Below are 23,893 nucleotides of genomic sequence, written 5' to 3' on the forward strand. Positions count from 1 at the left end.
TTAAATTTATGCTCCAGGTGACATTGCAGTGCCTACATGGCACTCGGGTGACGTGTCAGGCTAGTACCTGACATGGCAGTGCCTATGTGGCATCCTCGTGGGCAAAGAGAGATGACTGGACAGTTGGTTGGGCGAACGGATGGCAGCCGTTGATCAACGTTGATCAAAGAAGTATGGTGGATCGCTTGTGATGCGATCTAGAGCGTTGGATCACAATGAGTCACGATCTGACGGCTTGGGATGAGACATGATCTGAAGCATCGGATCAATGGATCCAGATCCGATGGCTGATAGATCTGAGGGTCACAACTCTTAGATCTGATGGATGAGATTAAAGGGGCTATGTGAAGGGTTATAACTCTTCAGTCCGGACGGCCCAGATTAATCCACCCAAAGGTCACACCCCTCCCTAAAGCCTCTTCCTTCTGTATAAATAGAACCCTCCAGATTGGAATCAAATCACTCAACTTAATCTTCTCTTCCTCAAGTATTCACTCACTCATCTTGTGCATTCAAGAGTCCAAGAAGCCTACGAGAAGGTTCGCTGGTCTCGGAAGTCGGAGTGCTACGATTCCGAGACGATTGTCGTCGTTGTATCTTGGGAACGAATTGCAACAATCCGTTAAGCACCGTAGCGGAGCAATATCGTTTACGGAGATAATGTCAAACACTAGCCTCGACGATCAGTTTACATACTCCGGAATTTACCGGAAACAACATTCCATCTATGTGAGCATGTGTCCACCTTGCTTGCCTGTCATAGCATGATGTTGTGCTACTTGAAATGATGGTCTCGAGTGACAGCATACTGAAAGAACTGAGGAGGAAATTTCTCCATCCTCAATGGCATGTTATCAAGTACTCTAAATGAAAAGCTACGCAAGTTTAATGAAAGGTTGATTGCATCCAAGTATTCCAAATATCGGCAAGGCAACTGGAGTAAGTTCCATTGCACCATGTGTCTCTACTGGAGTTAGTCCAGGCCTATAATCGTATGTTTCTTGTCACAATATAGGATCAACATAATAACCAGATGTCTTGCACCATTCCCTGGTTTTCTTCGTGTGAGCTATATCAGTAGGAGTATATTCATGCAGATAAAAAAAACAAACGAGCAGATTCTAAACCAGATCTGAGAAGAGCACTATCTCCAGGAGGAAACTCAATGACAGCAGCAGAATAGTGAGCAAGGGATTGTGCAAGATAGGGGTGGACATCGGCCGGTTTGATCCAGTTTTATTTTATTACGGTTTGATTTTTTCGATTTCGGTTTTGAAAATCTTTGATCCAAAATCAAACCATATTATTACGATTCGGTCCAAATTTTTATATACGATTTATATAATAAATTAAATTGATTTTGTGCGACTACAAATATTAGTTTAGAGACGAAGAAAAAGTATCAATTTATTAAAATAATTATAAATTTAAAGTAATAATAAAATTTTATTATCTGGTAACAATAAGTAAATATATAAATATATAATTTGATTGTGCTATTATATTACAAATGATAATTAGAGGTACAATCCACGTATATGGTCCAATATCTATAAAAATCATATTTTAAGTATAATATGATCAATTCGGTTTACTCGATTTTTTGGGAGTCAAAATCGTAAAACGAACCAAATAATCGAATTTTAAAAAACTTAAATCAAAATCGGTCGAAACACCGAATAAAAAAATCCAAATTTTTCGGTTCGGTCGATTTTTCCGGTTTTAATCAAATTATGCCCGCCCCTAGTGCAAGAGTTATACTAAGATCTTGTAAGAATATGATGGAAGTCCTTCAAAGGCTACGAGATCTGTAAGTCTTACATGTCCAATAAATGGTCCCCCCAATACCCTGATTTTTTTTGAGATATCAAAGAAAGGAGCAAGTTTTGCTAACTTAGATCTTAAAGTCACATCATAATAAAAAATAATGCATTCATTTAAAGAAAATACCTTATAGTTTATTAAGCAAGCACAAAAGCCCATGGAATTCCATTAATCTCAAGATTCATCAAATTTCCATGTGGATATCAAAAATCCTACAAATTTATGATGTTTAATTGTGGACAAAATTAAATTCCAAAAGTTCTTGAGAAACCTCCTACCAAAGAATATAGACCATGAGTGTTCATTAGTGAAAAACCATAGCTAAGTGCAAATGATTATCCCCTCCGATCACATCCGAGACTTTTTAGACTATGTAAAATGAGTAAAAGTAAAATACGTAAATAAGATAAGCAATAACACTAAATTGTGTCAAGGTCGTCGCTGCCAGACTCGGGGTTGTGCGGTGGCGCGCCATGGGATCACCAGATGCGTAATAGGAGTCGCCATGTGTCATCGCCAAATGTGGATGTAGAGCCGCCAGATATGGGGTCGTCGTCGCCAGATGCGGAAGGCAGGGTCGTTGTATTGCTTGTAAAACCTATTGTAAGAGGTTTCCTCGCCTCCGGAAGGTATCCGAAAAGAAGAAAGTTAATGATGGTAGTTGTTACAACTAGTTCTTAAATATAGTCGTTTTGGGAGATAGTGAACTAAGTAAAATCAGGTATGTTAGCAATTATCTCATGTTGTATTGTATTTTGTTTTAAGTTTTCACTACATGTGTCTCACACGGGTCTTAAAAAGAAGCTTATACGATAATGAAAAAAATTGACTAGAAAAATGAGTAGTCAATTAAGCTCACATATAACAACATTTTGTAATTTGTTTGAAGACAATTCAAAGGCAATAAATAAAGGGACAATGCAAGCTTGTCAAGACCGGTGGAAGATAGGCTTGAAAAAGACCAAAGAAAATGCTCCCACATTGAAAATTATTTTCTTTATTTTGTTTTAATCTTATTGTTGTTTTACTTACAAGTTTGACTTGTTTTATTGCTTCATTGTAAGAATTTTTGTAAGGGATTTCTTTGCCTGCTAATAAGAGAAAAGATAGTGTAAAGTTAGGTCATGAAGTCGGTGATTTGGAGCCACGTAAAAGAAAGTATTTAGTTGTGTTTTATTGTTATTATTTCATGTTATGTTTTCATTGCACAACTAACAATTAATATTCACCTATATTTAAGGGGAGCAAAAATTCAGTTATATCGAAAAAACCGACCGAATAGATCGAATTTAAAAATTCGGATCGGTCTATTAGAAAATTCAATTTTTTTAAAAAAAAATCGATTATTTCGATTATATTGGTTTGGTTTCGGTTTTAGAAATTATTATTCGGTTAAACCGAAATAATATTAATTAGAATTTAAAAATAAAACCCTAGTCCATCTCTAGTACTCTATTAATATAAGTTATATTTAAGGAATTATCTGAAATAATACGTATAACTTATATTTAAGCCAAGTTAATTTTACAATGTTTAATTATAATAATATTCGAATAACTTATATTTGAATAAATCGGTTTGTAAAATTCTAATTAATCGAAAATAGAGTGCTAGAGTTATACGTATATTAGAATATTTATAATTTAAAAAAAAATAAATAAATTCAGTTATTTCAATTTAAAACCGAATTAATCGATATTATATCGGTTCGGTTATTTGGTTTTTTTTTAAATTTCGGTCAGTTCGGTTGGCTCTAAAAACATTCGGTTTGTTCAATTTTCGATTTATTCGATTTGATTGATTTGATTTTGACCGAATGCTCAGCACTATCTATATTGATTCTATAATTAGGATAAATAAGGATAAATATAATTTCTAATGCTAATACAAATAACAAATAAACAAAGTTGAATATAATTCCTATTGCCATTACAAAACTAGTTAATAATTTTAATATTAAAATAAAGATTCTTTTACAAGTAGTCATTTTAAAATATTAATAGTTTTGACATTGTGATATCATTAATATCCCCTTTGATTATTATTTTCCATTTTTTCAATGAAGTACTAACTTTATTTTTTTCCAATATAATTTAAAATTCTTCTCATTTGCCACTTTATTTGCAAATTTTGTGCATTTGTTAATTAGTTGAGACTCTATTATTGTGATCATTGGTAATTTTATTTAACAATCAAATCTCTATTTGCTTGATTAAGTTTTATCACATATTGATTAATTAGAGAGACGCACACAATTACACAAACATATAGAAAAATCTCATCACCATTAATATCCCCTTTTATTATTATTTTCCATTTTTTCAATGAAGTACTAACTTTATTTTTTTCCAATATAATTTAAAATTCCTCTCATTTGCCACTTTATTTGCAAATTTTGTGCATTTGTTAATTAGGTGAGACTCTATTATTGTGATCATTGGTAATTTTATTTAACAATCAAATCTCTTTTTGCTTGATTAAGTTTTATCACATATTGATTAATTAGAGAGACACACACAATTACACAAACATATAGAAAAATCTCATCACCACCAACGCCCTCCAAAATAGTCAAGAATAAATATCCACCAACGGTCCAGGAGTTCAAGACCATAATTGATTTTCGTTATCTCCTCATTCGTGAAAACATCCAAAAACAATAAAATTTGTTGTCATTTTTTTCAGTTTTCTTTTAAAAAAATAAGAATAGCTTTTTATAAGAAGGAATACTTACGATAATTAGAAGCTGGTGCAATTGATGGAGAAATTCTTATTGAAACAGTGGGAGACACCAATACCATGACAGTTAGAATAAGGATGAAGATTGTGAGACCACAAATAAGACTACTTTTTTGAGTCATAATGGGCTCTTTGTTTGTTTTCTTGAGTATCAATATTTAGTTTGACTCAATGAAGTTGTTATATAGGGATAAACTAAGAGATAACTCATATTGTCATGGGAGTTAGTATGCAATTGAATTTTCTCTATTAAACTGATCTAAGGGCACGTTAACTCATGGATTAGATTAAATTAATTTAGGTTATTTGACAAGTAGATCTTGAAGAGATCTCATTTAAGATGTGCATGTTTACCTTTTTTTTTTTTTGTTAAATATAATATCATTAAGACATGTACCTCTGGAGTATAGCTTATGCATGGTCAAAATCGATCTATGAATATTAGTCCTTAGTGAAATTCAAATCCTAATTTATACTTAGTTGTCTCTCTAAATGTTGTCACTGCACCACATCTATGTGGTGTGTATGCTTACATAGTTGATGTAAAATGTATTGAAACTTTAAATCAAATTATATGATTGGAATTCAAAACAAATTATTTGAATCTTTAGAATGAAAACTCACAACTCACCTAGTCATCAATTGTAGTCGTTCGAAGAACTACAATAAAAAAAAATTAATAAATTTCGTTAATCATATTGGCTAGTTCTGAGATGATTGATTCGGCCTCATAAAATTTTTTCATCGGTCATCAAAATAAATCAAGAAACGCTCATGGCAAGTGGTCAAGAAATCCAGTATCCTTTGATTGCACGCTTTATTTAGAATTGTTCTTTTGTAAATTTATCATAACAAAAAATTAAATCATAAATATTTAGATGACAACATAAATATTTTACTATTATAGCCGGGGGCAAGAACTACAATATAAAATACTACCTAACTTCGGTGTAAATAATTGACACCTACTTTGAAATTCTGTAATTAAAATTATTATTTTGAATTTTAAATTATTCTTTGTCATAAAATATATATAGTTTTTTTTTTCCAATAGTGGATATATAAAAATATATATTTTTAAAAAATATATTATAAATTTTGAAAAATTACCATCTGCTTTGGTCAGTGTCTTAATAGATTAAAAATAAATAAATAAATAAATAAATATTTTTTAAAAAATAACTTTTCTTAAATACATTCGGATATTTCATTTAAGTGTGGGAAGATTATTTGATATAATCATACTCAATCAAGGTTAATCAGTTTAACTAAACTTAAATTGATTCGAGTTTGTGTTTTAATTTTTTAGATAATATATTTGAAAATATGTGGAAAGAAGTCAAGTAGATTAAATTTGACCAGATATTTGACAATATGCGAGAAAGAAGTTAAATAAATCATGGAGAACTAGATACTTGACTAGTAAAGTCCTAACTGGAAATTAGATAATGTAAAGTCCAAACTCGATGGTTAGGTAAAGTCTAAGTGGGTGAAGGAGGATCATACATTGGCAAAGGAAAGTCCTAACTGTGGTTAGGTAAAAGAAAGTCCAAGTGAGTCAAGAAGGATCACACATTAGCAAAGGAAAATCCTAACTGCGATTAGACAAGGGAAAGTCCAAGTGGGTCAAGGAGAACCGCACGTTGGCAAGAGGAAAGTCCTAACAATAGTTAGGCAAGAAAAAAAATTCAAGTGGCTCAAGGAAGACCGCACTAGGCGATCAAAAGTCCTACGGGTGGTTGGCAAAGTCTAAGTTGGCCAAAGGTTAATCAGACACTTGATAGAGAAGTCTCAACAGGTCACGGTTGATTGAATATTTGATAAGGGAAATTTAGACTCAGATTAAGTGAGCTATGGATGGGCAATTCGTTGGGTAATCGATTGGCCCAAAGCTAATCAATCATATGAGCGATTGGGAGTTGTTTGTCGCAAGAAAGGAGAATGTCTGAATCGATTGGAGCAATCAATTAAGTCTTCCCCAATCGATTAAGCAATCAATTGGGGCAATCATTGCGAGAGCACAGAGAGGTGCTGAATCGATTAGCCGATCGATTCAATCCTTTCCAATCGATTGGTCAATTGATTGGAGTAGAGTTTCATGAAGCACAGTGTTGTGCTAAATTGATTGGGAAAGTTCTCAATCGATTGAGAGAAAATACTGAGTCAACAGTAAGTTTCTGAATTGATCAGGTGATCTATTAAAGTTGCGTAATCGATTAGGTAATTGATTGGGAGAAGCATAAAAAAGTTATTGCGAGATTTGAATGGACGAGTCCAACGTGACAATCAATTGGGAGTAAGACCAATCGATTAGAAATCCTAGATCGTAAGATAAAAGATGTTTTCACAGGGGATTCAACATCTCTTCTTCTCCACTCTTTACCATCGGTTCTTGGAAGATTCTGAGAGAAGTGTTGCTACATTTTCGAGTCTACAAGAGTCATTTTAAGCAAAAAGAGATCAAGAAAGTAAGGTTTTCATTTATATTGTGTATTTACACCTTATTTTCATTGTATTATTGTATGTGAACTTATACGAGGTTTCTCCATCTCCAGATTATTTCCGAGAATAAATGTTCTGCATAGTGAAGTGTGTGCACTGTGTGAATCCTTGGATTAGACACTTCACGAAGATGGGTATCAAATAAATCCTAGTGTTAGCATTGCTTCGAGTTTTCTGCTGCAACATATTAACAAGACAAAAAGATTGGAGCTAATCACCCGCCTCTAGCTCCTAGAGTATCTTAACAAGTGGCATCAGAGCGAGGCTGCTCTTCTTGTACTACTCGTTGAAAGAGCAATGAACTAGAAGAAGAAGAAGAAGTTTTAAAGCCCTAATTTCAACAACTCAAGAGATTATCATTCAATGAGCTTAAGTTCAAAAATAAAGTGCCAAGATGGATTCAGATATGATATCCGAGCACCTCCACCATTCAAAATTAGAAGCTTCGATCTTTAGAAATTAAGGGTCAAAAATTTCTTAATAATAGACATAAAGCAATGGTTCTCTCTAATGGAGAGACTTCAACCTCGAATTGATGGAAATGGAAAGCTCCTTAAGAAGAAGAAATGGATCGAGGAGTAAGTCAAGAGGCGCGAGGCAAACGACAACGTAATTAAATTTTTGGTTAATTTATTGTCAAGCAACATATTGTGCAAAATTGGAGAATTTCAAAATATCAAGGAGCTATGGAGTAAATTGGCAAAGCTTTATGAAGGCTCATCTTCAATGGAAAGCAACAACAAACCCAAAGAGAAAGACACATTGGATTAAGAGGAAGAGAATTCAAAAGTTGAAAGATGTTCAACATCCGAAAAAGAAATTAAAGAAGCATCCATCTCAAAGATTGAGGGGGCGCATAATTCATTAACACCAAAACAAGAAGAAGGATTAAGTGTCACCCCTACAAGCAAAGGTATAAAAATTTTAATTTGTAAAAATAAAGATTATATCATTTGCTTTGAGTGAAGAGAAAATTGACACTATAAGAGCAAGTGTTTTAAATTGGGAAAGAAGAATGCCCAAATGGCACCCAAGATGAAGAAAAAGCCAAAGGAGGTCTGCCTCATGATACGAAAAGACAAGGAGCACATTGTGTGCTTTTCTTGCAATCAAAAACGACATTATCAGAGTCAATGTCTAAAGGGGAGAAATTTAACCAAGAAGAAAGGAGGAAGCTCAAGTCCTAGGGGGAGCTTCTAAGGAAAAACTAAGGTATCATTAGTTAATGGTACTTATTTATATCATGATAAAATGCATGCTACAAATAATTTTTATTATTTTAATACTATTTATTATGAAAATAGAAACATGAAAACCATAAGGAAAAGTATAAGTTTTTTTATGCTAGGACTACATTACCCAAGGATAAAAAGGTAGAAAATAGTTTAGGTAAGAAACTAAAATAGGTTAAATATGTGCTTAAAAAGAAAAGTGTCCCAAGCAATAATAGAAAATCAAAATTTAAGAATTTAAGGATGAAAAATCAAGTTTTGAGGTCAAAACTTGAGAAATTATAAAAATCCCTTAAAAATGAAAAATTTACTTAAGGGGTCAAAAGAACAAAACCTAGGTTTAGGAAAACAAAAGTCATTCAATGACAAGAGAGGTTTGAAATACAAACTAAAAGCCAAGAAGAATGTGCCCTTGTACCATAGAGTTCCATATGATTATGGAACTGACTCTAGGTTTAGGAGTCAAGCCAAGGTTATAAGGGAGGTTATCGCTAAAGTTGACCTTGAGGAGACTAGTGTGACCAAGACTTCTAAAAAATCAAGGAATATCATTAAGAAGATATCAAGGAAAGTTATCCCTAGTAAATACCTAGAATACCCAAGGAGCACCAATAGGTTTGAGTTTCTAAGAGTATGTTCTCTATGTTGGGGATCGGTGACCGGCTTGAAGGGGGTTGGATAGACGGCGCCCCCAAATCCTCGCTTCTTTCTACAACGTTAGTGCGCAAGCGGAAATGCAAACAAAGCAAGTAGAAAGCTAAATACTAAAGGAAAGAATGCAAACCAAGGTACACGATCATTTACGTGGTTCAGAGATAAAGCTCCTACTCCACGGCTGTCCGTATGGTGGACGATCCCTATCCGTCGGTGGATTACTCCCCGGAAGACCTCCGGCTAGCTCAAACCTCCTTGTGGGTGGAGAAACCTCACCACAAACTCACCAAGACCTCTTGGACACAAGGGAAACTCTTGAGCACTTGTAGACTACTAATTAGAGCTTAACCAAGTCTAATTTCGTCAGGGATAACCAAGCTTTCAAGCCTTGGTTATATAGGCCGCGGGTTGAAAACTCCGCCTACCAGTCGACAGCCAAAACATGCAGTCGACTGCCCTCTGTGGAAATTCGACCGTTACATCCCAACGGCTCGATTCCACACTAACCGAGCGAACAGAGACATTCTGTTCGCTGCTAGTCGACTGCTACAGTACTGCTACAGTAGCGCTACAGTACTGCTACAGTAAAACACTAAAACTAGGATTTTACTCCGAGTACAATCTCTCATGCACTCGTACCCTCACCCTTATGACTCATTTGACGCTTCATTTGCAGCTTTGACCTCTTGCCTTCAAGCCTACTTCCTTTCGCTCTCGTCCCTCGGATGCATTCAAGCCCGCGGCTCGTCCCCAATGTCATCCTTCGCGTACGCCTCGAAGTCGCATCCCTCGGCCCTTGTCCTCGCTGCCTTGTCCACGGTCCCTCGGATGCTCCATCCTTCACCGGACCCGAAGCCATCAACCTGAGTCACATGTGTATACTGCAGTCTTGCACAACTCAAGTACACATATCAAATACAAGGGTGAACCTAACTTAAACCCTTTGCCCAAACACCAAAACACATGGTCTCGCGGACCATTGGGATTGCTCCAACACTCTACACCATAGATGAGTTTAGAAAGTGTCAACTCAAATTAGAATGGTAGTTAATACAACCTTGGTAAAGTTAGCACTTTAGGACATTTTCAAGGTATTGTGACACCTTGAAAATGAAGGGTTTAATCTTTACTCTTGAAGAGTAAAAGTAACTAATGAAATTTGAAGAATTGAGATGGATTAAATTGGCACAATTAGGTTAAAAGTAAAAAAAAAATTAAGTTGGGATTTTGGTAATTTCTAAGAAAATAATGGCAAACTTAGGCTTATTTTTAAATTTAGTGATTAGTTAGTTATACTTAGATAGAAAATCTAGGATTTTCTTTATGTTAAAATTACCATGATTGTGTGTTCTATCACATATCATGACATCATATTTTATATTTATATCCATATAAAAATGGCATATATCATATTATACATGCATCATTTAGATATGATAGATTTCTTTTTGGAAAATATACATTTGATGTATAGAATTCATTATCATGTATTATTTTTAATTCCTTTTAATTAAGGGCAATGACATGAATTGACATCTTAGGTTGGATGATCAAAGTTTAAATGACTAGTTAGATATGAATGATCCCTTAATTTTAGGGAAAACTCATTTTACATCTCACAATACCATAGGCTTGACTTGTATGTGCCTTTGAGACACATTAGATGAAGTGAGATATTAGAAGGATAAACAAAACTCAAGATGTTGATTTAATGCATTCATTTAAGTTTTTAGTTTCATCAAAATACATGGATTATGTGAAGTCCCATCATTGAGAAAGCTAGTGTACAAATCATGTGCATTTAGCCCAAAAAATATGGTTTAAAATATATTTTAAAAATATTTCAAAATCACTTTAGAAAACCTTATCAAAGCCTATCGTTTGATAAGAGTAACCATTGATTAAGTATATACAAAGTAGAGTGAAACATTAAAGTTTTTCAATAATTTCTAATTTTATATCAATCTTTTAAAATGAGTGTTATTTTCATAGAAAACTATTTTTCCTTAATAGTACATGACATAAATATTATCTATGTAAATTTTCATGATTTTTGGAAAATCGTAGAATGATTTAGGGATTTCTAAATTTCAGGCTAAAATCGAAAATCAGGAAATCAGATACAGCAATTGATTAGTTAATCGATTGATGTACACCAATCGATTATGAAGGATTTCCGTGAGCACAGAGGCTCGCGAAATTGATTAGGTGATCGATTAACACTCCTTAATCGATTAATCCAATCGATTAAGATGTTGTAATCGATTGATTCTCATCTTTAATCTTTTAAGTGTTGGTGCAACCTTAGGTCAAGGTTGACCTGGTTGACCTGACTCAAGTTGTATTTTGATGTTTGACGAGAATAGAAAAGTTCTATTCTGATGTTTGACGAGAGTAGAAAAGTTGTATTCTAATGTTTGACAGAATACAAACTTGGGAGATTGTGGGTGCAATCTTTGGTCAAGGTTGACCTGGTTGACCCGAGGTGAGTCGACCTGATTCGGGAAATCCTGGTGAGTGAAGCCAGGTGAAAGTCCTGGTGAGTGAAGCCAGGCAAGGGAAAGTCCTGGTGAGTGAAGCCAGGTAGTTGGAAAGTCCTGGTGAGTGAAGCCAGACAAGGGAAATCCAGATAGGTCAAGATTGACCAGACATCTGGTGAAAAGTCCAAGCAGGGAGCTTGGCACGGGAAAAGTCCAAGTATGGAAGCTTGGCATGTGAAGTCGGAGAGGGCTCGGTAGCTCGTTCTCCGGACTAAGTCGGAGAGGGCTCGGTAGCTCGTTCTCCGGACTAAGTCGGAGAGGGCTCGGTAGCTCGTTCTCCGGACTAGGTCAGAGAGGGCTCGGTAGCTCGTTCTCTGGACCGGATGAAGTCGGAGAGGGCTCGGTAGCTCGTTCTCCGGACTAGGTCAGAGAGGGCTCGGTAGCTCGTTCTCTGGACCGGATGGAGTCGGAGAGGGCTCGGTAGCTCGTTCTCCGGACTAGGTCAGAGAGGGCTCGGTAGCTCGTTCTCTGGACCAGACGAAGTCGGATTGGGCTCGGCAGCTCGTTCTCCGGATTAGGTCAGAGAGGGTTCGGTAGCTCGTTCTCGGACCAATCCTAGTATCACATAGGCGTTGGATCGGTCAACAGACCGATCCAGTGATACTTTGGATGACTGATCGGTCCGCAGACCGATCTAGTGAGACTAAATTTTCTGATCGGTCTGGTGACCGATCAGGAAACACTCAGTAGCACACTGAGTGCAATCTGAGAAAAAGGGCGTTGGATCGGTCTATGGACCGATCCACATCCAATCTGATCGGTCGCTACGACCAATCAGACCAGCCTCAGACCGATCAGGCTGTTGTTTGATCGGTCCAAGGGTCTGTGATCGGTCTACTAACCGATCCACAGTTAAGTTCATTGTGCATACGCTTTCTCTGATATTTTCTTATTCGCACTTCTTTTTGCCCATCTCTGTTTAACCTTCTGCTGTGAGTCTTTTGGAGATACAGGTTGCAGGTACCATACCAGTGCTTAGTTTCAAATTAAGCCTCATCAAAGGAATGAGACAAAGGTTCTTTCCACTGCTTTCTCTGCGTCAAATGCATTTGAAGCAGCAACGGCTACAGGTTGCGATTGGCTGTGTTTCTGGCAGTGATCAGGCGGCGATTGGCTTAACTCCTGGTGATTGGTTTGAGCTCAGAGGCACCAGTGAAGACCGTGGTTCTATTGGTGTGAGCTCAGAGAATCAGAAGAGGAAGAGAAGCGATTGGCAACGCCGTAGCTTGTAGCAGGGATTCGGTGCAGGTTGGCAGCGATCCGGTGCAGGCTGATCGAATGCAGAGACATAAGAAGCAGTGTATACTGGAAAGAAGAAAAAAACGTGAAGCAAGTGAAAAGCTGTGTGTGTTTCGGTTGAGAGCTTGCTGTGTTCTTGGACTCTGTCTTCATCATCTTCGTGGCTGTGAGCTTACTTCGATTTTCTTTGAGCCACTGTGATCTGTAAGTCTTGTGTGCTTCATTTTAAATCTGTTCGAAGACTTTGTGGAGAGGTTTCTCCACCGAGAAGGAGAGCTTCATTAGCCGGTGTCATCCGGGGTGTAATCTACCGAAGATCAAGGGCTCGTCCACCTTACGGACACGCTGAGGAGTAGGGGCAAGTTATCCCCGAACCTCGTATATCTTGTGTTAGTGGTGCTTGGTTCTTTTCTCGTATAATTTCTTTTTGTTTGCTTATTTTCTGCTGCGCTAACAAACTCGCTTAGAATTTTTGTGAAAAGATTAAGATTTTGGTAGAGGCTATTCACCCCTCTCTAGCCATCCAAAGGATCCCAACATTAAGAAGGCTGATTTAGACTGAAATAGTTTGATTTCAGTCCATTAAGTCATATTTAGTCAAGTTAACCATCCCTAATCCTAATAAATACATTGATAAATATTTAAGGATAATTTTCTTGATGAAAACAAGAAAGGAGTGGTTAAAGGAGACTATTTTGAAGTTTAGGAGGAGGTTTGTATTCAATATTAAACTTTTAACCTCAAAACTTCAATTTTAGGTTTCCTAGACTTAGAGGTTTAAGAACTCCAAGTCAATGTTGTTGGCCTAGGTAGGCCGGAAGGAGGGGAGGTGAACTAGCTGTTAAGAGAAACCTTCCTCGACTTTTAACTCAGATTAAAAAAATAGAATAAATGAACAACCAAAAAACGAGGCCAAAAGAGTTACTTAGTTACAACCAGGGAGATTGTTAATCTAAGGCAAGTAAACGCACTAAAGATCTCCTTCTTTGAAGGCGAAGAAGTCTCTTCACTCGTTGGAAGCTCAGAAAGTAACTAGGAAATGAATACTGAAGTTGTTACATATTTCCTAGGTTCAGGGGTCTTTTTATAGCCCCTGTAGAATCTTATTTGCATCTTAAAGACACCTTCCATAGGGTTGAAAGGCGCTTCCAGCGAGGCACCAAAAGATAAAACTTTATCCTTTGGCAACGGTTAAAATCAGCCTGGTCAAAGGTGCCTTCCATAGGGCTGGAAGGCGCCTTCCATAGTGAGGCACGGAGGAGCCTCGGAGGCGCCTTCAATTCCCTTTGAAGGCGCCTCTAGCAATGTTTCCATCCTCCTTTAGCTCTTCTACTACTCTGATCGCCTAGATGATTGCGGTCATCCGAAATAGGGCTCACCCAAACCCTTTTTCCGGCCTTATCCTCGAGTAGGCTTCCACTCCGACTTCTCATCCCTCGGACCACCGCACACTTCCTTCTCGTCCGCCGGTGTACTCTTCCACAGCATCTCGTCCCTCGGACCCACCGAGTCCGTCAGCTCTCTCCCGTGCCGTCCTTTTCGCCAGCCGCGTCTTCCGCTTGACTTCTTGTGCTCCTAAGCTCCTGCACACTTAGACACAAGGTTAAACACCAACATGGCCTAACCTGACTTGGTTGATCACATCAAAACTACCACGAGGTACCAACAATTATTTATGCAATGATAGAAGTTTGGAGCATGTTTGAGGGGAAGTTTCTTCTTAAAAGTATGATTTAGATTTTTTTTTTTTTTTTTTGCAATGGAAGGTTAGGAACCTTCATTGCAATGAATACTCAAGATTAAGCATTGGAGACAATGGAAGATTGGAAATCTTCATTGTAACGAATGAATGATCTAGAGTGAGCATAGGATACAATAAAAGGTATGAGATTTTTATTAAGTTTGACAAAATTGACTCTTAAGGTAAAGAGTTTTTGGTGTGTGTCAAAGGGAGAGAAATATATGGTTTAAGTTAGAAGCTCACATTCATGATTTGACATGAGATGAAGAATAGAGTTGGATTAATATGGGTTAGACTAACTTAAACATATTGTCAAACATTAAAAAAGAGGAAATTGTTGGGAGATTGTTTGGTGCAATCGTCCTTAGGTCAAGGTTGACGAGTTTGACTAAACTTGAATGGATTCGTGCTTGAGTTTCGATATTTGGATAATATGCGAAAAGAGGTTAAGTAAGTTAAGGTTGATCGGATACTTGAAAATATATGAGAAAGAAGTCAAGTATGTCATGGAGAACTGGATACTTAACTAATAAAGTCTTAACTGGAGGTTAGGAAGGCAAAATCCTAATTCGAGAGTTAAGCAAAGGTAAAGTCCAAGTAGATCAATGAGAACAACACATTGGTAATGGAAAATCCTAATTACTGTTGAGACTAAAGGATGCCCACATATCTCCACAATGACATGATATTGTCCGCTTTAGGCCTAGACCCTCATAGCTTGGCTCTTGGGCTCTACCCAAAAGACTTCATGCCAATGGAGATATCCTACATCCTTGTAACCCCATGATCTTTTTCAAATCTTTCCAATGTGGGACTTTGATTGAATCCCAACAATCCTCCCCTCAAAAGAAGGACCACAATTACTCTCATAATCCGGGCCTCCTTGTGAGCATCCAATCACCATGACCTACTCACCTCCCCACAAGTATCTGGTCACCCTGACCTGCTCAGGGCCTCCCCACGAGCATCTGGTCACTCATGACCAGCTTCGGGCCTACCCTCAACTTCGTTCAAGGCCACCCTATATTGCATCTGGTATGGATCATGACTCTGATACCATTTTGTTGTGCTTAAAGGATGCCCACATATCTTCACAATGACATGATATATATTGTCCACTTTGAGCCTAGACCATCATGACTTTGCTTTTGGGCAATAGCCAAAAGGCCTCGTGCCAATGGAGATATCCTACATCATTTTAACCCCATGATCTTTCTCAAATCTTTCCAATGTGGGACTTTGATTGAATCCCAACAATTACAGTTAGGTAAAGGAAAGTTCAAGTGGGTTAAGGAAGATCACACGTCACGAGAGCACAGAGAGCTATTGAATTGATTAGTCAATCGATTTAGCCCTCTCCAATCAATTGGTCAATCGATTGGAGTAGAGTTTCATGAAGCACGGTGTTGTGCTGAATCAATTACGAAAGCATCCAATCAATTGGGAGAAAATTGCGAGTGAACAGTAAGCTTCTGTATTGAACTTGATCGATTGAAGCTACTTGATCAATTGGGAAAAGCATAAAAGAGCTGCTGTGAGATTTGAATGGACAAATCTAATGTGGCAATCGATTGGGAACCCTAGATCATGAGATAAAAGGCATTTTCATAGGGGATTCAACACCGTTTCTTCTCTACTCTTCATCACAGGTTCTTAGAAGATTCTGAGAGAAGTCCTGCTACATTTTCGAGGCCACAGGAGGCATTTCAAGTAATAAGAGATTAAGAAAGCAAGGTTTTCTTTTGTATTGTGTATTTACATCTTGTTTTCATTGTATTCTTATATATGAGCTTGTATGAGATTTCTCCACCTCTGAATTATTTTCGATAAGGAGTGTTTTTTTATAGTGGAGTGTGTGTATGGTTTGGATCCTTGGATTAGTCACCTCAATGAGATGGATACCAAATAAATCCAAATGTTAGTGATTGTTTTGAGTTTTCCACTACAATGAATCATTAATGAAGTGATTAAAGTTAATCACCCTTCCCCTCTATCTTCCAAAGTGTTCTCACAAGTTGCACAGCAAGACAAATAAATAGGGATCACTAACATTTCTAATGTTAATACAAATAACAAATAAATAAGGGTGAATATAATTCCTATTGGCTATTGCCATTACAAAAAATAGCTAATAATTTTAATATTGAAATAAATATTTTTTTACTAATTGTTATTTAAAAATATTAATAGTTTTGAAATTGTGATCCATTGATATCCCTTTGATTATTATTTTTCATTTTTTTCAACGAAGTACTAACTTTACTTTTTACCATATAATTTAAAATTCCTTTGATTTCCCACTTTATTTGCAAATTGTGTGCATTTTATTAATTAATTAGGCGAGACTCTATGTTTGAGATCATTAGTAATTTTATTTAACAATCAAATCTTTTTTGTTTGATTAAGTTTTATCCCACATTTCTCTAAAATTACACAATATCAAAAAATCAACAGTCTTAAACAAAGACTTGGAAAATTTTCATCGAAATGGGGGCTTGAATCTATATAATAGTACTATTGGGAGAAATTTAACATCGTCATTAGATTACGAGGAAATCTTGTAGTTAAGAAAAAAAAAATATACCTAAAATGGAGTTAGGATACTTTGTGATATATGAAGAAAAATAAATGATGTTTTAACATTTTACATAATTCTTTGACGATATTGACAATTGTAACAAAGGTAAATCTTATTAGAGAGCGACACACAAGTTCATAAACAAATTCCATTATTCATATGTCTAATGGAATTCGAATACATTAAAAGAAAGATCTCATCACCATAACCCCCAATTAGGTACATAAACCCACCAAGGTACATAGAGTTCAAGACCATAATTGGTTTTAGTTATCTCCTCATCCTCATAAGCATCTAAAAATAATAAAATTTGTTGTTATTTTTCCAATTTTTTTTTAAATAGCATCTTATAAGAAGAATTACTTACGATAAGGAGCTGGCGCAGTTGACGGAGAAATTCTTATCGAAACAGTTGGAGACACCATGACAGCTAGAATAAGGACGAAGATGGTGAGACCACAAATCAGACTACTTTTTTGAATCATGATGTGTTCTTTGTTTGTTTTCTTGAATATGAATATTATTTTGACTCGATGAAAATATTATAGAGGGATAAACTAAGAGACAACGCATATTGTCATAGGAGTTATACATGCTTCAGAAACCTTCCTTAGAATGCAACTGAATTTTCTCTATTAAACTGAAGGGTACATTAACTTTTGGATTAATAGATTAATTAATTTAGGCTATTTAACGAGTAGATCTTAAAGAGATTTTATTTTATTCTAGATGTTGTTGATTGCTGATCGTTTTACACGGTCGATTCCAAAATTATTTATATAAAGATAAATAAAGAAATTGAACCGATATCACTATATGGAAAGAAAGATATTTCTCTCATCTTCATCTGAAATTAATATTTATTCCATTCTGCAACTCTATCGAGATAACCAACTCAAATTAAATCCTAGGGACATGAATTTGATTCCTTATAAATATAAATATCGTTTCAAATTATTATTATTATTTCCCTAGAAAGATCGTTCGCTAACACAGAATCGGAGACCGTGACCTCAGAATAAAAATTTCCTTTGAAATTTTTGACGTTCGCAAATTTTGACTCTTCCTCTCTGGTTGAAAAGCTGATCACTCAAGATAATTAATATTAATAAAAATAACATCTTACAAAGAAATAAATAAGAATGTCGAAATTATAACATAGATAATTGTTAATTTAAAAAATAAAAATACTAATTATAATTATCGTGTCCTTTGGAGCTACTGGCAATATGCTATAATTGTTGTATCCTTTGGGACCACTTACACCTAACAATTGCATCCCTTAGGATTGCTGATGCATAACGGCTATATCTCTTTGAGTTGTTAGCTCGTAATTAATGATCATGTCCGTTGGGATTGTTGCCGCGTAAATGATCGCATCCCTTAAGGCTACTGGCAAGAACAACCGAATCTCTCAAGGTTGCTTAATGATTTGGATGTGACTCAGGATTGACTCAAATTGAACTCGATCGAGAGCCAGTTGAGTTTCTCCAAGTTTAGGCATGAGTCGGCTAATTTGGCCCAATTCCATCTCAAGTTGTACCGATTGAGGATTAGGTTGACTAAGTCATAGAGAGGACTACGTTGACCAAGTTATGGACAACATACCTTAAAAATATGAATTTTGGAGTCCGAATATTTTCAAATTTTAATTCTACATAGTTGAATATTCATGGAGTTAATCAACAATATAGATTTTGATGGCCTAAAAATTTTTAATTACAAAGTTTAAAATAAATTCAAACTTAAATTACACAACAACTAACAAATCAATTTATGTAAGTAAATGTAATTTATAATTTACTTATTAAATTTAAAATTTTCAATGTTTATGCAACTAATTATAATTTACAACTAACACCTTCATTATATTAACAAGTAACAATTAAATTCATAATTTGAAACTAAATGTATATATAAATTAAAATAAATACAATATGCAAATTAATAAAAAAAATATTCTTCAATAAACTAGGTAATTATATCACTAATTAAAATAAAATTCAATATATATCTATCTAAGCAAGGAGGAAAGTGAGTAAGTGAGACTTAGATTATCAAAATGAGACACCCTTGAGGGAGCTAGGTGATGAATACTCTGATAGTAGGAACGTGGAGAAGAAGAAGAAAGAAGGCAAATATTATAATAAATATGATTTTCTATTGTGTGCAATTATGCTATCTCCAGTGCATACTGCACGTTGTATAACTCCAAATTGGTAAAAGTCATAACGCTTCTGCAATGTGCAGTCGTGTGCTGCGGAAAAGTGCAACCATAATGTGTGGCTACACATTGCGGAAAAGTGCATCCACAACCCATGGTTGCACAATGCGGATGCACTTTTCTGCAATACACGATCGTGCGTTGCTGATGCGCTTATCCATAGTGTGTGGCCACGTGCTGCTGTAAAGTGCATCCGTGTTACAAAGTCACAAGTGCACGGCTACATCGTCAGTAAGTAAGTGAAATGTAATCAATTCTAGGATTTCAGTTTCGTTATAATGCCAATTAATGTCTCTATACATTGTTTATCTACCTAACTTCATGCTTACACTCATGTAGAAATTTTAACTAAAGTTCGGCACAACCCCATGTAGGTCTCACCGAAGAGTGGACCTAAGTTCTAATAATATTAAGTAAAGAAGCAACTCCAAAAAGTCCGATTAAAGGGATACTCTCTGTCACAGCCCCCCCCCCCCCCCCCCATCATACAATATCTAGAGTTAACTGATTTACTTCCTAACGGTAGATTAATGCAATTAAGTAGAAGAGGTAACCTAGAAAGCCCAGTTAAAGGGATACCCTCTATCACAGGGTCTTTCGGTCATACAATCGTTATATTATACAAATTACTTCCTAATATTAATTTGGGAGAAACCCTCTAAACTCTAATTAGCTTCCCTTGTAAAGAATTGCCCTCCATTTCAAGGATGATACCCTTTGTCACAGGGCCCCAGTTTAATAAATCAAAGTATCCCCTCTACACAGTGAACAAAATCCTACATCTACATGTATTGACCTCACACACATTTTTTCAAATACATACAAAGTATAACACACATAGAACATGGTATAAACATATCATTGCACAAGAAAATGTATAAATACATAGTTCATACATCAACATTATATCACAACTACTTTCTACATCATAGATATGGAGAACTACTCCATTGTATAGAAAATACAACTAAGAGACAAGAGGAATAAGAATATACAACTCAATACTCGAGTAAAGAGAAGAGAATGCTTATCTATGCATCACTGGGCTTCTTGGATAAAATCTTAGCTCTAGATGTGGATGGATTAGTGGAGATGGATGATATAGAGTTTTCCCAAGGGGGAGAACCTTTCCCCAAGGAATGAGGGTGGATCCCCAAGCCAAATATACAAGAAAAGGGGAGGAAAACCCCTTTTATAGCAAGGGGGTACGACCCCCTTGTTTTCTCCACCATGGCAATTCTTGGGCGTGAATCGCCATGGCTGGAGAGGCACGGTCAGATCTTAATTTATCTCTGGAAGGGAGGCACGATCGTGTGATTTCACACGACAACCCCTTGTTGGTTGTTGGTGGGAGGCACGGTCGTGCCTTTAGGGCACACCTGCCCCTGCTTCTTTGTTTGTGCTAGGGCATGACTGTACACAAGCACGGTCATACCCGTGGGTGACATGGGTGCAGGCACACGGTCGTGCACCAAGGCACGACCAGATTGCTAGTCTTCTCTATATTCACTCCAATGTGTGTCTTTGCTCCATTTTCACTATAAATGACATCTTGTCAATCAAAACATGTAAAGAGTAGATCTCCGAACAAAATAGAATGGAAGTATGACATAATAATGAAATAACATGCAACAAACATAGATTATACTCATGAAGGGGTTGGGTCAACAAACAAGTAGATGTGCATCAAAGAATGTTTAAAAACTTATATAACTTACACACATTAATCCGCAGTGTGCAGCTTCATGCCGCGGATGCATTTTATAGCAGCAATTATAATACAACAAATATACAACCACAATTACATCACATAAGAATACCACAAAGAATTATAATACCATATACACTCAATTATAAAACCAAAACTTAAACATTTATAATATCACAAATAATCATCAACATGACACTTTAACAAAATAACAATTCACTAGCAAACATTTCAAACCAGTAACACAAATTTACTTAATAGCATAAGTACTTTCCTAAAATGTATAAAATCAGTAACTTAATCACAAAAAACTATAAACTTAGATAACCAAGCAATTGTGCTTTCTATTGCATCTTCGAGAAAAATTATTTTATCATTTGGTCAAATTAGGTCCACCTTGTCCACAAACACTCTATCAATACAAACTTTTCAACAAGCTCCACCAAGAGGAATGTGGTGCATTTTTTACTTTTGGTTATGTGGATGCAATTTGACCTTCTGCAACAACTCCATCAATACTTCAATGAATCAACTTACATTTAATACTATCAACGTTTGAGGTAAGAGGCATGGCCCTGCTCTGCTCTCTTCTCTACATGCTTCTCCTTAGCACGTTTTCACTCTGTTTTTATTTTAATATGTGTCCTGTCAATCAAAATATGCAAAGAGCAGATCGCTAAACATAATATAATGGAAGTATGACATTATAATGAAATAGGGTGCAATAAACATAGATTATATACATGAAATACAAGTAGATGTGCGTCCAACAATACCTAAATACATATATAATCTACACACACCACGTATCCTACACTCTGCAAATGCATTGTTAAAAGTATTTTTAATAGCATATCCTGCGCTCTGCAAATTCTCTATTATTAATTAATATTAATAACATGCATTGAGCGTTGTTAACATTATATTTAACATTATATTATTTTTATATGTTGTTATTTATATAAAAAAATATAATAGTATCCACAATGCGCTTTATTTGGATGGCTGCAAAAACTATTATTAACAACGCGCAATAAATATGCGTTGTTGTTGACGCATTGCGGAAAATCAAATTTGTTGTGGTGAAAGGGTTTGACTCAGTGTAAGTTATTGATCTCATTAATTCAATTGTGAATATCGGAAATAATCTTTTACAATAAATTAATTTAGCATAATATATATCAGGAAATAGGAAAGAAGAATTAGTTGTTCCCGAAAAAGGAGACTACGGCTAAAAACTAATATTGGTCAAAACTGTCCAAAAATAACAAATAAATAGTTTCCAAAAACTTAATGATGAAGATGAAAATAATCCTAAACTATGATAAAAAAAAAAATATTTGGAGGTTCCGAAAAGGCTTTAAATATCGTATTTTGGATCTGGGGCTGGGTTATTAGAAATATTTTATTTTAATTAAAATCTTTCTTTATTGAGTGACACATATTTTTTAAGATTTTATTTATGCATAATCTTTTGTCCTAATAAAGAGGTCATATATTGTAAGATTTAAATGTAATTGAATTCTTACCTTAATAAGAATATTATATCTTTTAATATGATATAATTATTTTATCATATCTTTTAATATTGTATGATTATTTTGTCATAATTTGTCATAATATTAATGATTGACTCAATGATGATAATAAATCCTTATAAATAGTGGTATTTAGGGTCCCTAAACATACATATCTTTCGAAAATAGCAACATCATCTATAGAACAAGTTTGAAGTGTTTAGAAGACTCTAAAATATTAAGCAACAAAGTAATGTTCAATCCTTCTTCAAATATTAATGGCTGGAGATAACAATCAATTTATTTTTCCTCATTCAGTTATCATGTTTATTTAAAAATAAACATGATCTAATATTTCTAACATAGGTTGTTATGGGTTTCACTAGATAATCAACCATAGATTTATGAACGAGTTTTGATTTGATGAATAGTACATCTCGTTATGATATTTGTCAAAAGTTATGATCAATTAAAATTTGTCCACTCATGACCGTCAATCAAAACGGTCTCAAAACTCCAAGCTATGCTCCTCTACATCGGCGTTACAAATGAGTTGGTTATCGAAGATGAAAATTAAATGTAAAATTTGTTTAGTTAACACCAAGTATCTAAGTCTTTAGCTCGACTAATTCTAAAATAATTAATCCAATTTCATAAAAATATTCGATCAACTATCGAGATAAATCTAAGAAGTGCACGTACAAGTCTATTCTAACAGCTGTTAGTATTATTGGATCCGCTATCCAATGAAAAAGGTAGAGTTGGACGCAGGTGATGAAGGGAGACATGGAAGATTTTTCATATTTGAAATGAATTTTTTTCAAAATAAATAAAAGACCCTCAAATAATAAAACGGTCATTTTATTTAATTATATGTTATTATAATCAAATAACATAATAAAAATATTTTAAATTACTACTTAAATATTAGGCGTCTTACCATTTTGATAGCCCATGGATGTAGCCAAGTTGGTGAGGCATGGTGTAAATAATACTTCGTGTTATTTCGTACCCCTTGTCTAGATTCGATAATTAAAGCTGAATAAATCTCCTGATTTAATTTCCACTTTCATGTTATTTTTCCACGTATTGTCCCTAAGGCTTTACTTAAGTTTTTTTAATGGGGATCGAAGGTAAATTGGTGAGAAAGTCTCGGTCATTCTAGAATAAGTTCAGGTAAGATAAAAAATAAAAAAAAAAAAGTGTTAATCAGATTAGGTAACATCGAGTCTGGGATGATCAATCTAGTCTCTTGAAAATTTTCTATCAGTCATCAGGATAAATCGAGAAATGCTCGCAGTGGGCAAGAGTCCAACATCCTTTAGTTGTGTGTCCCATTTTAAAGAAAAATTCTTGTAAATTCATCATAGCTGGGGTTCTGGATACTTAGGAGAC

General features: G+C 35.3%; 1 pseudogene; it reads right to left on the reverse strand.

The window, feature by feature from the left end:
- Positions 1–725: 725 nt before the first annotated feature.
- The window catches only part of LOC122010795, a 29,196-nt pseudogene continuing 6,028 nt past the window's right edge, over positions 726–23,893 (reverse strand).

Source organism: Zingiber officinale, chromosome 8A (assembly GCF_018446385.1).
Source record: "Zingiber officinale cultivar Zhangliang chromosome 8A, Zo_v1.1, whole genome shotgun sequence".
In the NCBI taxonomy this organism is placed as follows: domain Eukaryota; kingdom Viridiplantae; phylum Streptophyta; class Magnoliopsida; order Zingiberales; family Zingiberaceae; genus Zingiber; species Zingiber officinale.